This window comes from Astatotilapia calliptera, chromosome 9 (genome assembly GCF_964374335.1).
Source record: "Astatotilapia calliptera chromosome 9, fAstCal68.1, whole genome shotgun sequence".
In the NCBI taxonomy this organism is placed as follows: domain Eukaryota; kingdom Metazoa; phylum Chordata; class Actinopteri; order Cichliformes; family Cichlidae; genus Astatotilapia; species Astatotilapia calliptera.
In genome coordinates this window covers 22,595,840-22,611,479 of record NC_137430.1, presented here as the reverse complement: position 1 = coordinate 22,611,479, position 15,640 = coordinate 22,595,840, and the positions used below count along the sequence as shown (strand labels likewise).

Here is a 15,640-nt window from a genome sequence, read left to right as displayed (position 1 = left end):
ATCTATTTCTGTAGTGAAAGGGATTAGTGTGCAAGGATGACTTAATTCCACAGTAAACCTGGGGCTGAAGTGAAGGAATCAAAGGAATACACAAAAGTTATCGGGTTTCAGCTTAGTACAAAAGGATAAAGTGATGACACTCTGTCGCACTGTTTACTTTACTGCTGTAAAAATATCTCAGGTGTGTACGAAACACACGATATGTGCTGTAGGAAAGAATTCCTGCCGAGCCCCGACCAGACAGGGATTCAGGAATGCCACAGGAGGCTCCCATGATCTCAGCCCATGACCTGTTCCCAAAACAACAACGAGCACAAAAATGTGAAAAATCCTTCAAAGGAAGCAGGGGGCGAACAATGGAGGAAGCCCTCAGCGTAAACAGGTAGGCCCGAAGCCTGCATGCCCCTCATTCCAGCCCTTCACTGCAGAGAGATAAGAGACAAGCATAGGCTGAAACGGAGAGCGAGGGTTAAAAACAGTCTGGTTACACTGATAGAGCAGTGCGGATCCCGCCAAACACGCACGAATCGGACTGAAAATAGTCTTGAGCCGAAGCTCTGCACTTAACGGAGCGCGGCAGGTAATAGCAACAGTTCTCTGAAGCTCCATTTGTCACATAACCTTCCACGTCACAGTCAGAACAAACCAGCTGGTGACATGAATACTGTTGTTTTTCCTTCACGTGAAATCACAGGCTGCCATGACGAAGACATCTGTCTCTGCGTTCCGGGTGTATTGCCACCCTTTGCCATGCTCTATATTTAAAGCCCGTGCGCCTATACTGCAACTAATTGGCGCCAAGTTAGATTCAAACCTATGCTGTTAATGGGAAAAAATGTGGGATATGTTTTGGCCCTTGTCCCCTTTCTATATTTGGCCCAGCGTCTCTCGTGCAGCTGTTCCTCCAGATCTGTCTCCCCGTGTTTCCATCAAACACCTCTCTTCAGTCTGCCTATATTGCCTCAATTCAAGAGCCTCTGCCAGCCTCCATCAGGCCCTGCTACACAGAAAATAATAATAGTTTTCCTCTGATGTTGAGCCACATTTGGGCTTTGTGTTATGACTTAAAATAAAATGCGATGCTCTCTGTTTAGCCTTTGTAAGTTGTGGAACTCCTGCCGGCACTGCAGCTGTCAGAAATTCAATTAACAATGATACAGCTGCACTCTAACCAGAAACATTCGCTCCAAATTAAAGTCGTGCAACCGAACCCGCAACTATGACCTCTTTTAACTTTTCTTGCATCCATGCGGGCGCGCTATTCCTACAGAAGTTTTAAACATGTGTGACAAAGTTGATGAATTCCATTTTCCTCCTCTTGGCGTCGATTGGTTTAACTAAAAAAATGTGGCTTGGCAGACGTTTACAGAAAAATGTGCTTACTATTCAAAATTCCATTCAAGCCGCATGATGTTATATCTATTTCCCCCCTCCCAACTTCCAGTGGAATTCCCAGATTTTGAATGAATCCGTGCCAAACAGGACTCGTAAGGTCACACCACCGCCCGTCCCGACCCCTCCGAAACCCCTCGCACAGCAGTCAGAGGTCCCCACCCCGTCCATTTTGAGCACTCCCTATCAGCTGTGCCAAGCTTTTAATCTGCCTGGTGACATCCCAGTGTTTCCTGCATAGGACAGAGGGAGAGATAAGCACACTCTTCGGTGCGGTAAATCACTCCGCACCCCCCTCGTTCACTGATATCACCATTATTCAATTAGGTTGTACTCAAACTCACCAACATTCTTGGTAATTACAGTAAAAAGCTTGCAGGGTGTGCACGATAATTTCATGGCTGGAATCTTTTTCTTTCCTTTCAACAGCATCACCTTTAATTATAAAAACAAACAAAAATCCTATTTAGCGGTAACTACGCATTTTTTTTAACACACTGCTTTTCTGTAAGAAATCAAAAGCACAGGTTGTTTCTATTAACTGAAAATGTGCATTTTTATATTACAGTTCATCATAATTCTACTTTCCTTTTATTGTGACAAGAAAGCAGAAATCTTTGTCTTGTTATATCTTCCAGTTTTTCATCAGTGTGGTCTGAAATCATGACCAGTGGAAAACTGACTTAATGCAAAGCATCTCTATCTCTCATGTAAACCTCATCTTATTATTCAAAAGGCCAATAACAGTTAATAAGGCTGATATGGGCGTGTACTGGTGCTATGCAACAGCCTATCTTGTTAACTGTTAAACTAGGGGATTAGCTCTTTGGATTAGCATTAGCCTTATAGCTCACTGGACACTATATTAGGTACATCTTTGCAGTGAACTCACTGTCATGTTCAAGAAACCTGGAAGCACCCATCAGAGGATGGGCGCACTGTTGAGATAAAGGGACGGACACGATCAGCAACAGTGTTCAGGTAGGCTTTGGCATTTAAATGATGCTTGGCTGGCATTAAGGACCCCAAAGTGTGCCAAGAAATATCTCCCATACCATTGTATCACCACCACCAGCCTAAACCACTGACAAAAGGCAGGATGTATCCTGCTGTTTACACCCAATTCGGACCATCCACATGATGCAGTAGAAACTGAGATAGATCAGACCAGAAAATGTTTCCTGTTATTAGCTGACAGGAGTGATGAGGTCTTCTGCTGCTTCAAGGTTTGATGTGCTCCATGTCCAAAGATGCCCTTCTGCATGCTTGGTTGTAACAAGTGGCTATCTGAGTTACTGTTGCCTCCCTGTGAGCTCAAAGCAGTCTAACCATTCGCCTCTAATCTGACATCAACAAGGCATTTTCATCCAGAGAACTGCCGCTCACTGGATATTTTTGGGTTTTCAACCCATTCTCTGTAAACCGTGAAGCTGGTGGTGCGAGAAAATCCCGGTACATCTCGGCTGATACTCAGACCAGCCTGTCTGGCACCAACAACCATTTCACATTCAAAATCACCTAAATTATCTTTCTTCCCTATTCTGATGCTCAGTTTGAACTTCAGAAGTTCGTCTTAAGCATGTCTAAATGCCTAAATACACTGAGTTGCTGCCATGTGATCAGCTGATTAATCTATTGGACTATTTCCATAAATGAAACAGTTGTACCTAATGAAGTGTCCAGTGGGTGCACATTACTTGAATGGGGAAATTTACGTACACTGGTTCAGCACATAAATAGCTCAGACTTTATCTTTCATCTGAGCAGCAGAGTGTAAATATAACTATATAAACAAAGTTTCTTTCCAGTATTACAAAGAGGGAGCCAGTGTGAAGGGAAAAAGTATTAAATAAGGAAATAAAGACAATATACAATGGCGGATAAGAAAATGTTCAGTAGACAGTGTCTTTGCAGTGTCCCCAGATTGTGAGGCTACACTATATCAGCATCCAAGCCTTTCAACAGAAATATAAACACTGATATGCACAGAATGTGGACTATTATTCCCCGGAGGACAGTGGCAGGCAGGGTCCTCCTCACCAAAGGGCTCAGTGCCGCATGGCTATTAGCTTTGGAGGGCCCGGGCTGAGGGCCAGTCCGCTGACGGGACACCCTGGCTACACACGACCCAGATAGCAGCCCAGGGTGAGGAGTGATTTATCCGTCTGTGCTCGCATCGGACAACCTTCCTCTGATTAAGGGTCAGTCACTGAGCGGCAGGGCTGAGTGGAGAGGGCGAGACAGGCGGCCTCCCTGTTTGAGACACTGGCATCCTGACCGCCACTCAAATGGAGTTTCCAGACGCTGCGAGCGGCACATGTACTGCACGCCTACAATAGACACACGTGCACTTATGCACATTATTACCAGCGGGCATATACACAGGAATGTGCACGTAGTCATTATTTCTACTCTTTTATGCATGACTTACACACACTTTAACCCACACACACACACCAAAGCCAAGATAAAGACTTATTGAGTTGGCCTTGACTTTCTCTGAACCTGACAACAAAAGGATGTGGTGAATCCAAGTCGCCCACTGTTTGACTTGTCTCTGTGGACTGTTAAAGATCAGTGCTCCTGATGTTCAGGGTTCACAAACAGGTTACCGCCTCAATCAATTTCAGCCGAGATCGTGTCTATTGTGTGCGTGTGAGAGAAAAATGACCCAAAATACTTTTTCATGCACTCATTGTTTCTTGAAATCAGCTCTTGCCTTCACTTGGGGATTATTTTAATATTTGTATTTGTATGAGGTTTTTCTCTCTTAAGCTCTTGTATGAAAGCAGTAAATTGGGTGCTAATTGGAAACATTATTTCATCTGTATATCTTTAAATCTAAGCAACTTAAGTAGGCCCATCTTCCTCTATACAGTTGGGTTGTTCTGCATTGCTATTGACAGTTTCCCTTTTCTATGTTGTGGTTGTTGTGGGTCCTTTCACCCTGAATACTTGTAAATAAGCAGCTGTTGAGCAGAATTTGGTTAACTCATATTTAAATCACACACTGTACTTCTGCTTGAGCGTGAAACTCAACTTCTCTTTTCATTTCAGCTGCTGAATGGTGAACTGAAAGAAATTACAGGCTTGTTCTCATAGTCAGAATTTCCAAAAGAACAAGGCGTGCCATCGGTTCGTCCTCTCTGACAGTCAGGCTGGTTTAAAATGCTCTGTCTTATTGTGGAGTTTAGTCAATCTAAACACATAAATCTGAGCTAACAGATTTTCTTTTTAATGATCAGTGGTCTTTTTTATCTGAACGTGCAGCAGACATTTTCACACAACAAATAGGCAGATAACAGTTGCCAGAGGAAACTCTAAATGATTATCACTGCAGTTTGAAACTTGAAACAATACACTATACAACAATCCTCTGCTTTTCCATATGTTTACAGCCGCAGCCCCCCATCTGATTTTTACAATCTTCCCAATGCTCAAGGAAACAGGACAAAACCAGGAAATGGTGATGTCAGATATAGAAATTATGCAATATTCAAAAGGCTTTGCTCCACATTTCCATCAACTATTTGCTCAGACCAGCACATCCAGATGGCCCGAGCTGTTTGTAGCACTAAATAAAGAGTGTGATGCCATGTATGCAGTCAGAGATCCCTATTAATTCCTCCTTTTAGCTGTACAAAACATGGTGCGGCCAGCACAGTATGTCATGAGGTAGTAAATAGAAGCAGCCTGGACATGTGTGCACACAAACACACACACGTACATCGCTGCATGTTTCTGAGTTGCTATAAAAAGCTAATTATGATCACTCGATAAGACCTCTGTAACAAAAAAGATGAATAATGATTAATCAGGTAAGACTTCTCAAATAATTACTGACTCTAGTATGATCAGAAATTAAAATGTTTTATATTTAATGCAGAATGATTTTATTGTGCAAGTCGTTAAATCTATACTTTCAGAACACAGGAAACAGACAACATTGCATTTAATGTAACACAATACAATGTGAAGATTTTATCAGATGTCCTCATCATGCCTTTCAGACAGTCAAACTGACCAGCTAACTGAATAAATAATTAAATACAAAATGCCGTTTTTAAATGGTGATTTTATTTATTAAAGGAAGAAAATGTTTCCCAAATTTATCTGGCCCTGTTTTTCACTTCACTGTGGGGGAATTTTGCGTGTAATTCAGCCACACTGGAGGGTTTTCCAGCATGAACAGCCTGTTTAAGGTTGTGCCAAAGCATCCCAATCTGATTTAAGTCCAGACTTTGACTGGGCCACACTGAAACCTTTTTTTTTTATTACATTTTTTGTGTGTGCGTGTGTATGATTGAGAAGTGGACTTGCTGGTATGTTCATAACCAAAGTGTGCTTGAGCTTCGAGTCCTGAACTTCTTCTTCAGCATTTTCTGGGAATAAGCAGAATTCATGAAGCAGCAAAGCAGTCCCAGACCATTACCTTACCACCACTATGTCTGACTGTTGGCTTGATGTTCTTTTTATGAAATGCTCTGTTAGTTTTACACCAGATGTAACGGGACTCAAACCTTCCAAAAAAAAATGTGTTTTTGTCTCATCAGGTCACAGAATATTTTCCTAAAAGTCTTGCGGATCATCCAGATGTTTTCTGGTAAATGTGAGATGAGTCATGCCATTTCCCCCCAGTCTCTTTCTGATTGTCGAATCATGAACTCTGACCTTAACTGAAGCAAGAGAGGCCTGCAGGTCTTTAGATGTTGCTCTGAGGTCTTTTGGGACCTCCTGGATGAGTCGGTGATGTGCCACGATGTGTTGGTTTTTGAATCTTTTAGCCTGCTTCACTTTGTCAGACAGGGTCTACTTAAGTGATTTCTTGATTCATGATTGGGATTTTACTTTTTCACATAAGATCAGGTAGCTATAGATAGCGTTTTTCTCCATTAATAACTGAATTTTGCATTTTCGCTTGTTATATTTGGTTAAAATTTGCTTGATGATCTGAAACATAAAATATGGACAAGTATGCAAATAACAAAGAAATCAGGAGGGGGGCACATATGCAGACTCACTAAAGCCATTTGTTTAACATCATGCTGCCTTTTTTTAATTTTTATTTTCAGAGTCTATTTTTTTCTTTTTAAAATATGGGGTGGGCAGGTAGGCTGAGATGTCCAGGTTCTGGTCCTTGTGTTTTAAAGATTTTAAAATAATGTATTTTTATGAATATATTATTTATTATATTATATTATATTATATTATATTATATTATATTATATTATATTATATTATATTATTGTTTGTTTGTTTAGCATGCATAAAAAAATCTATTTTAAAAATCAGCACATTATCTGTATATTAAAAATTACACTATAATCAAAACATTCAAGTAACCTTTGTGTCTTCATGAATTTAAAATATTTGCTCTAACTTAAAATTTATGTGCAGCAAAACATTTTAGCGTGTGATCGTGTGCATGCTAGATATCGTAGTTATGTAATTATAATTTATGTTGTCACGTTTATTTTGACTCGTGGTGTTAAAATAAGTTATTTCAATGGTGTGTTGCAAGAAATGCTGAAAGCAAACGCAGAGCTGGAGCTTAACATACCAGGCCGTGCATCATCACTGCAGGGCTTCTGTCCGGGATTACCCGGCTATCCCACCTCACCTGCATCCACTGCAGGCTCACGTGCTCCCAACTAACCACACACTATGCTTTTTCCCACGCACTCTGCGGTAATCTCACACTGACTGGCTAAATTATCAGCCTTTTACTTTACAACAGGGGTCTCAAACTTAAATGTGCTGTGGACCACTGCTGGCACTGTCATCTTATGTGAGGGCCACTTTAGTCTTTAAGTAGTACAAAAACAAACAAACAAGAAAACACCCACAAACATGTCCAAAACTGTAGTGTTTTGTTTGTTTTTTGAAAATTTAAAACATTGTATGAAAAGGCAAAACTGCAAACATGAACACAATTTTTTTCTAACTGAAGCCTTTCACTGAACTACCAAATAAACAAACTGGTGCTCTCTCTTCCAGGCCAGACACGTGGCAGCACTTCTGCTATAATTTTGTTCATATTTAACAAAATAAAAATGCAGACATAACTATACACATTAGCTTTTGACTGCTAGTGAAACTTGTTTTCTTTACAAATAACTGACTGAACTAACACAGCCAATCCCTCAACACGTTTGTGCTCTCTGCACATACTGCCCTTATATTAAATGCTTTAGAACTTATTTTAAAATTGCACTCAACAACAAACAAATCCTTCCTAACACAAAAAGTAACTGCATTATATTTATTCCCGTTAATACACAGGCCAAGTAGGGGTGAAGTGGGCCACAAGTGGCCCCCGGGCCACAAGTTGAGACCCCTGCTTTACAATGTTCTGCATTTACAACAATGTTAACAGAGAAATCGCTAAATGTTTGATTTTTTCACGAGTTACAACATTTTTGATCAGGTATACTGTGCAGTTAAACTTACTGTTTAAAGTACATCAGATACATTTAAAGAGACAGGATAAATTAAAAGAAAAACGGCATTATTTAGCCCTAGCGTTAAGAGCTTTGGAAATTGTGATCAACTTTATCCTATGAAACACTTCTATCCGGATAGGAGTGGTTTATTCCAGGATGACCGCTTACATGAGTCACAGAGGGTCACTGAGTGTTTTGATGGATATAAAAAAGTTATGTGAATCATATGCTTTGGTATCTACTATCACCAGTTACATTCTTATGGGACGACCAATACCATCATTCAGGCCTTACATGGGTAAATGTCTTTTGAAGGAATGGTGTTTTTTTTAAAAATATTACATATATGTTTAGTAACAATCAGTATAAATGCAAGATAAGTATTTTGAAGTATTTTGTTATATAGTATATAACAAAAAAACTTTCCCCACTATATATACAGCGTCTTTATATAGTATTTTAATCAATATGCCAATGTGTTTTACATTTATTTTTAGTTTACATACATACAGTGTTATACCTGCCTAATTACATCACAACATTAATATTAAACTTTAATCATATAATGTTATCTTAGATGTTTTTGTGCTTGGATATTGAACTTGCCACATTATTGTAAGAGTATGTGTTTTAAAGACACACACTTGGTAAAGGCTGAACAGTGAGCTTCACGTAGCCCAGCACTCAGCTGACCCCTGGTGGCTACAACCAACAACACAGATGGCTTCTTTACAGCCTCCAGAAAACGCCAACCACTCTCTAACAGCATTCAAATATTAAAAACCTGTTGAATTTTAAAAAAGATTTTAAATACCAAAATATGTTAAAATATATGAACGCAGCACATCGTCACTAACAGATGGGGCCTGCTGTGGAGGAGACAGGGCCTTCAGGTGGAGGAATGAGCTCCTGAGGAACTGGAAGTGGGCTGTTTGCTATTTCAGTGGAAATGTGTTTGATGTTTGTTTGAAGTTCATAATCCAATATCACTAGCGCAAATACGCTTCCTGTGTAAGAGACAACCTTCAGACTCACAGTGTTATTGAAAGAAAAACACCAAACAATGTCTAGACAATGTTGTGCTGCAGTTTATTAAAATGTTTATCTCAAAATATAATATCAAAACTTTTTTCCAAAAGTTTCCCAAGGCCTCACTTGAGACGTTAGGTCTTTATAATGAAAACTATTGGAAAGCCATCAAAAATAATTACCTAATTTAGCAGGCTGCCTTATTCTGAATGCAGTATTTTTATTTCATATCGAGAGGTTAGCATTAAAACTGTCCTGTAATCACTTATCAAACTGAAACAACTGATTAAAAGAGATACTGAGCTCAAGTTTCAGTTTTCTAGGAAGGTAAAGTTGACTTGAATGTGGGTAAAATCTAAGATAAATGCACAAACAACAAAAACATCTCATAAATTGTACAACACCCCAGTTTCAGCAGCTCAGACATACACTCAAAGACACACTCATTCACACACAAAAACAATGCGACAACAAAGGCAGGTGACCTGGGTCATGACACTCTGCCCTCTCCTCCCTTTATTTAGACTATATTTTTATGTATTTTTATTTTTTAGGAAGTCCTACCGGTGATTCCCAAAATGGGTCCAGTGGTGTGAATTTCACAGAGCATGGTTTCCTCTCGGATAGAGGATGTTCCCAGCCAATCTTTCATGGATGGAGCAAACAGAAGTCATCGGAACGAGGAAGTGGGGACAGGTGCTCTCTGAAGATTCAATGATTGAAAGAAAGAAAGAAAAAAAACAGAGCTACAGACAATGACCCACGTTTATCTTGAGCTGCAGTATTTTGGATGTTATTAAATCAGTTTGTTGTAGGATCTGAAAGATTCATGTCACTGTTTATTTCAGTTTCTTTTAGCTGTTTACTCAATTTTTACTCAAGTGTCTTTTCATACTCACAATCCATGACCTAGCTTCTGTTGGTTTTAACTATAAATCAGTTACTTAACCTATTTCATCAGTTTTTCTTTATTTACTTATTTACTTCTTCATTGTCTTTTAGCTATCTGCTTAAACTGTTTAGCTAAGGCCTAACTATTATTAATCCTTAGCTAAGTTATTTTTAAACCATTTCTGTTGTTTTTAGCTAAGGGCTAATTTCTTATATTTAAGTAAGTATTTCTGCTGTTAGGTTTGCTATTTCATCTGCAACTGAAAGTTTTTGTATTTTTTCAGGTTTTTCTTTCAGAAATTATTATTTATTTCAGCAGTTTTTAGATTCTGTTTCAAACATTTAGTCCTCATTTTTCGGTTACTTTTCCTGAACTATTAATCTGCATTTACATAGCCTGCTGCTTTTAATTATATTTCATTAAATGTTGTACTTTATGATTACCTTTTGCTAATTGTTTCAGTCACTTGTTAATTGCCATAAGCTAGCAATTACATTAAATGTTTTAAAAAAAATCTGTTTTACCATAAACATGTTAGTTGTAGCTAGCTAATTAAGCTAACCAAATAATTATCTAATTTGTTAGTATTTGTCTGTTAAATACTTTTAGCTATTAAACCACTTAAATTAAGCAAATGATTTCAGTAAATTGTTCACTGAGTACATTTCAGCTACATAACTTTATGATTTTTATCTGGGCTTTTAAGCAAAAACGAATGGCCAAGAAGTGTAAGTTTGCGTATGTCAGTTAACTTGTATTTTATTTTATTGTTTTCAAAGCTTTAAGCTCTTGTAGAGCTACACAGTTTTTTTTAAGTGTTTTTATCTTTTATGGTAAGCACATTGAGTTTACATTTAATGAACTGTACGATATAAATAAGACTGACACTATTTAGCTTTTCCATGACGATATTTTAGGATATCCATTGTATTTTATCTACATTTCATACATTTTTGCCCTTTCAACTTTTCACTTTGCTTTTAAAGTGTATTTGAAATTCATGTTGTAATTTTCCACATTATTTGGATTTTGCATTCACTTCTTCTCAACGCTGGCATCAAATTGAAGTTACTCATTAATGACTAATCATATTACACAATGTTCTTTGTTCATCATTGCTCACTTTCCTTACTTGTTTCTCAAGAAAGGAGCCAGCAGGGAATCCTGTAACAAGAGGACACAAAACTTAAAGAAAGCAAAGTGTGGCTGAACACTCTGCCAACACCTTTTAGCCTCCCAAAGAAAAAACACAGCCGAGAGGAAACTGACTGCTGATGTAGTCATCTTATACTCACTACCCGCCTGGACATGAGCTAAAAATTGTCCTGAATGCCACAAGGGGATTCAGACAAAAGAACAGTGAGTGCTGAGCTGATCAGGAGAGGCCTGGAGTTGATTCAGCTCCCTGAGTCAATTCCTGACTGTGAAACAAATGTGCTAGCCAGTTTGAAAAATGTTCTCTGGCACCAAACCACAACTTTATAATCAGCACTATCAGACCTAGCTTCTGTTGGCCTTATCTTACTTATTTCTGCTGCAACACTTTATCATTTCTGCATATTTTTTACTCTCTTTTGAAACACCTTTTTAAGAAACGAACCAAAACAAAACACTTTACGTATGTAGGCCACCTCTGCTTTGAAGCTAGGTTGAGCACCAATACTTTTATACCTGCATGCAGCATCTTCATGTCTCGTAAATATTACTATACTCCTTCTATTGGCCTGTTGGTGTTTGAAATTACATAATGTATGTAATATAAAATGAATGAATGTATTATGCATCACATTTTGTGATTGTTTTAATTTCTCTAAATGTCCAGCTTTTTTTGCACGAAGCAAAAATCATGCAGTTGAACTTTTAACTAATTTATATAAAACAAAACACCTTCCTGTGAAACATGTTAACATTGCCTTGCAACCATGCAATTAAAAAGACTTCAAGTCAGTAATTATTTATCACAGAATACCTGTTCAATTAATTAAATCACAAACAAATTGCTTACATCTGACTTTGTCGTCATAGAGAAAAAAAAGAAAGCTTTTTAGGTCACAGCATTGAGTGGAGATTGACTGTATCTGTGAAACTATATATAGTGGGAACACAACTGGACGATGGTGTGACAGGCAGAGACCATAAAAGCGATCAGGCCTGAGAGGGATAGCATATGCCTGGGATTATGAACAACCAGCCCTGCTTTAGACAAAGGACACACCCTCTCCTGCAGCTGTCTCGCATGCTGTATTTGCAATCTACTATCAATGACTTAATCAGTTTGCAGCCCCTATCTGTCGCTCTCTCTGAAACCCAGACTTTCAATAGTTTGCACACAGAGTTTTGATTTATGTGCGTTACTGCGTCACACTTGTGTTGAAACTGAACCCATTTCAAAGTCAGTTACAGATGTAAAACCATGTTGAAATCTAACCTCGTGTCATATGCATATATGATTTAATTTATTTGTGCGTCATTTTCATGCTGATCAGTCTTCATACAATTGACCGATTAACTGTTTAGAATAGAAAATGCCAGGAAATAGTGAGACTGTACCATTGTGAGTTGTAGCACAAATTGATGTAATCAAATTCCTTGTTTTGTTGGACCAACGTTGAAAAATGTCAGCGAAACACAGCAGATCCTCACGTTATTTTGAGCCACAGTTTCGTTTTTTTCTGTATGAATGGTATTAAGACCTAATAGGACAGTATTTTAGTACACAACTTGAATATAATAACTTTAATTACTTGATTACTTTATTGTTTACAAGCATTTTAAAAAAAGCAGCATCTATTGTTGTCGGTGTTGTACAGCTAAAACAATAAATTCATACAAAACAATGAGAGAGATTTTAAAAATCAAAGCACAAAACGAGAAAACTTCAGTAAAACCACACACGTAAAGTCGTGCCTGGCTTAAAAGCTGATGTGAAGAGTTAGTTCAGGTGTACCTAAAGGCCTGATCTCCTTTATGTTTTTTGGCTCAGCAGACTTCAGGGATCTAGTGGGAGTGTACAAAGTTAAGAGATCAGAGAAGTAAGGAGGCGCCAACCTATGCAATGCCCTAAAAGCAAACAGTGAAATCTTAAAATCAATTCTAAAACTGCCTGGTAGCCAGTGTAAAGAAACCAACATGGGGGATATGCAGTTGTTAAGCACCGAGTCGCAGCGTTTGGGATGATTGACACCTGAATTAAACCTATTACAACAGTCAAATCAAGATCAAATACTTATTTATTTTAGGTGGTTTGTAAGGTCTTAATGAGAACCAATTTGGCAGGTTGTGAAAAGTCTCCTTGGGCAATGCTTATGCTGCAAATGCTGGTAAAATATCAGAAAGTCCAGGTCTTCTGCAGCCTTTTTGCATAAATCTCATTGTATATTTGTATAGTTACTATAAAAGGTATTCTAGTCTATTCTATAAGCTGCTGAAAAAAGTCAAACCAAGCTGCAGTGAAATTGTTTTAAAATAAATACAATGAATGGATTATTTCTCACTATAAATAAGGTGTTACCAACCTTAATAAAATAACTTTATGGAAAAAATACTTTTATATAATAGTTGATAAACTATTAGCTTTTTATTTTTTCTTTATAGTAAAATCATATTCGGGACATTCACGTGACATGGCTTTTTATTTGCTCTCCTTGTTACTGAATGGTATAATGTTAAGAGCGAGAACTCAATTAGGGATAAGTGCTTGCACCTGGAGCCAGCTCCTCAGGTGAGCTGTATTATCTATACTGTGCGTTTGCTGTTTATTGAGCATAATCACGCACTGCTGTGGTGACATAATAATATCTGCTAAAACCTCTCGGAGGTCAAATACAGCCGACGGTGCCGGTTTGTTGAATCAAACTGCAGCTGTCTCCTTTGCGGCTACACGAGGCCGTATTTGTCTGTGTGTTTGCGAAAGGCAGCTACCTGAGATGAGATTAGGGCAGTGCCATGATTAAGTGCTGCTGTGTTAATGCAGCCCGTCGTGCTGCTGTAATCTCTGAGTGGCTCCCTGCGCAGTGCCTGGCAGCGAAGCCCCAGGACACACGGGTACACAAAAAACCTCACACACACACACACACACACACACACACACACACACACACACACACACACACACACACACACACACACACACACACACGTGCACACTACTGCTGCAGTGGGAACATCATGAAAGCCCTGATTTCCTGAGCTTTGAGCTGTGCTCTCTTTGCTCTGACAGAATTTCTTGCTTTTACCTGAAAACATTTCAGGTACAAACATCACTGTTATAAATAGGCTGAAAAACATTAAATAGATGCTCTTCTTTCTTATATGTGGGACAATATGAAAACAACCAGTTGTATAGTATAAAATATTATATTAAGAAATGCATGTTTGTGTTATTGTGGGGTCTACCTCACAATATAAAATGCCTTTGGTGACTGTTGTTGTGATTTGGGGCTATATAAATAAATTTGAACTGAATGGCCTCTTAACACCATAAACTGTATCTAGCTTGTTAAATACAAAAGCAAATAATAATTAAGTCTTTTACATTAGTAAGTAATTACATGTACTTATACAGTGCTTTTCAGGATACCAATCACCACCTGTGTCACATCCAATAAAACCAACAAAACAAAAAACATAAGACCAGAAATAAAATTACAACATCTACATTCTACTGCTGAGAAATTTTACGTTTTTATAAATGTTGTTTTTTTTATATAAAAAGCAGAATGTTTTTCAAGCTGTTTTTAAGTGAATTTGATTCAATTATAAATGAAAAAGAAATATAAACAAAAGAAATCAATCAAATAACTGATTAAAAGTTTCCATCATATCTCCAACATGTACATAATTTTATCCAACACCTCCCACATCTGTCTGAATTGTCAGATTTCCTTGTTGAGCTCTTCCTCGTCAATTAGCCCGGGTCAATTATCGTAATGAGATAATATCACGGTTGACGTGGGGGGTCTGCCTCTCCCTAAGTCCGCGCAGGTGACCCCCACCCACTGTGCTGATGCCTCGGGGATCGTGGCCTGAGCCTGTTGTTATGCACCTATTAGCGGTAACGACAGGGAGGATAAACCTGCCACTCAGCTGCAGACTGAATTTAAACACATTCAGAGCCATTACGCTGGATTCTCCTGCACGGCCTGGAGGTAGATACGTCGGGTTTGGGTGACAGAAGGGAAAGCAAAACACGTAGCGAACTGTGGGAAGAGCGTCAGTATTTACCCTGAGCCCAACATCTGTTTCTGCATAAGAGAATACTTAGAACATTCAGAGGGAACAAAGTGTACGAATACATATACACACCTCAGGACCATGTTTCCTCTGAAGTGCTAAAAATGGCTCGTGAGGTCAGGGTGATTGACCCCTGAGAGAAGAACCTCTTCCTTTTAAAATAGGAAAAACCTCTATTTATAAAATGGGACTCTTGCTGTGTTATAAATACATCAAATTACCCTCAAGGTCTGGGTTGATCTCTTAAAGATTTTAGCCCGATAAGTTTGATTCATGTCAAAGCGACAGACGGGCATTAGTGGATAAATATATCATCGCCGTTCGGTATACCCACAGAAATAACGCCTGATGTCACTGCCATGTTATTAAGCATAGCTGGAGGATGGATATTGAAGCGTATACCTAATGCTCTGTTGTTAAACACGCAAAAATAAATGGTCACCATTGTTCAAAAGACGTGTAGTTGTCCACACGTAATTTTAATGGCCCCTACCATTAATCAGAAAAGACTAAATCATTTACAGACAGGATATCCGGAGCATAAACTGCTCTCCCATGCTGCGAAAACAAGGCGCCATGTGTAACACAGGCACTGAGATTGCCTCCACTGTGTCCGGGCCAGGAAGCCGGGTCGCAGCCCTCCGCTGCCCTG

General features: G+C 38.7%; 1 long non-coding RNA gene across 1 annotated transcript; it reads left to right on the top strand.

Moving 5' to 3' along the window:
* Positions 1–86: 86 nt before the first annotated feature.
* LOC145430962 (uncharacterized) lies at positions 87–9,685 on the top strand. The gene is made up of 2 exons (XR_013911320.1): positions 87–382; positions 9,419–9,685. It is a non-coding gene; the product is annotated as an uncharacterized LOC145430962 (long non-coding RNA).
* The last annotated feature ends 5,955 nt before the right edge of the window (positions 9,686–15,640 follow it).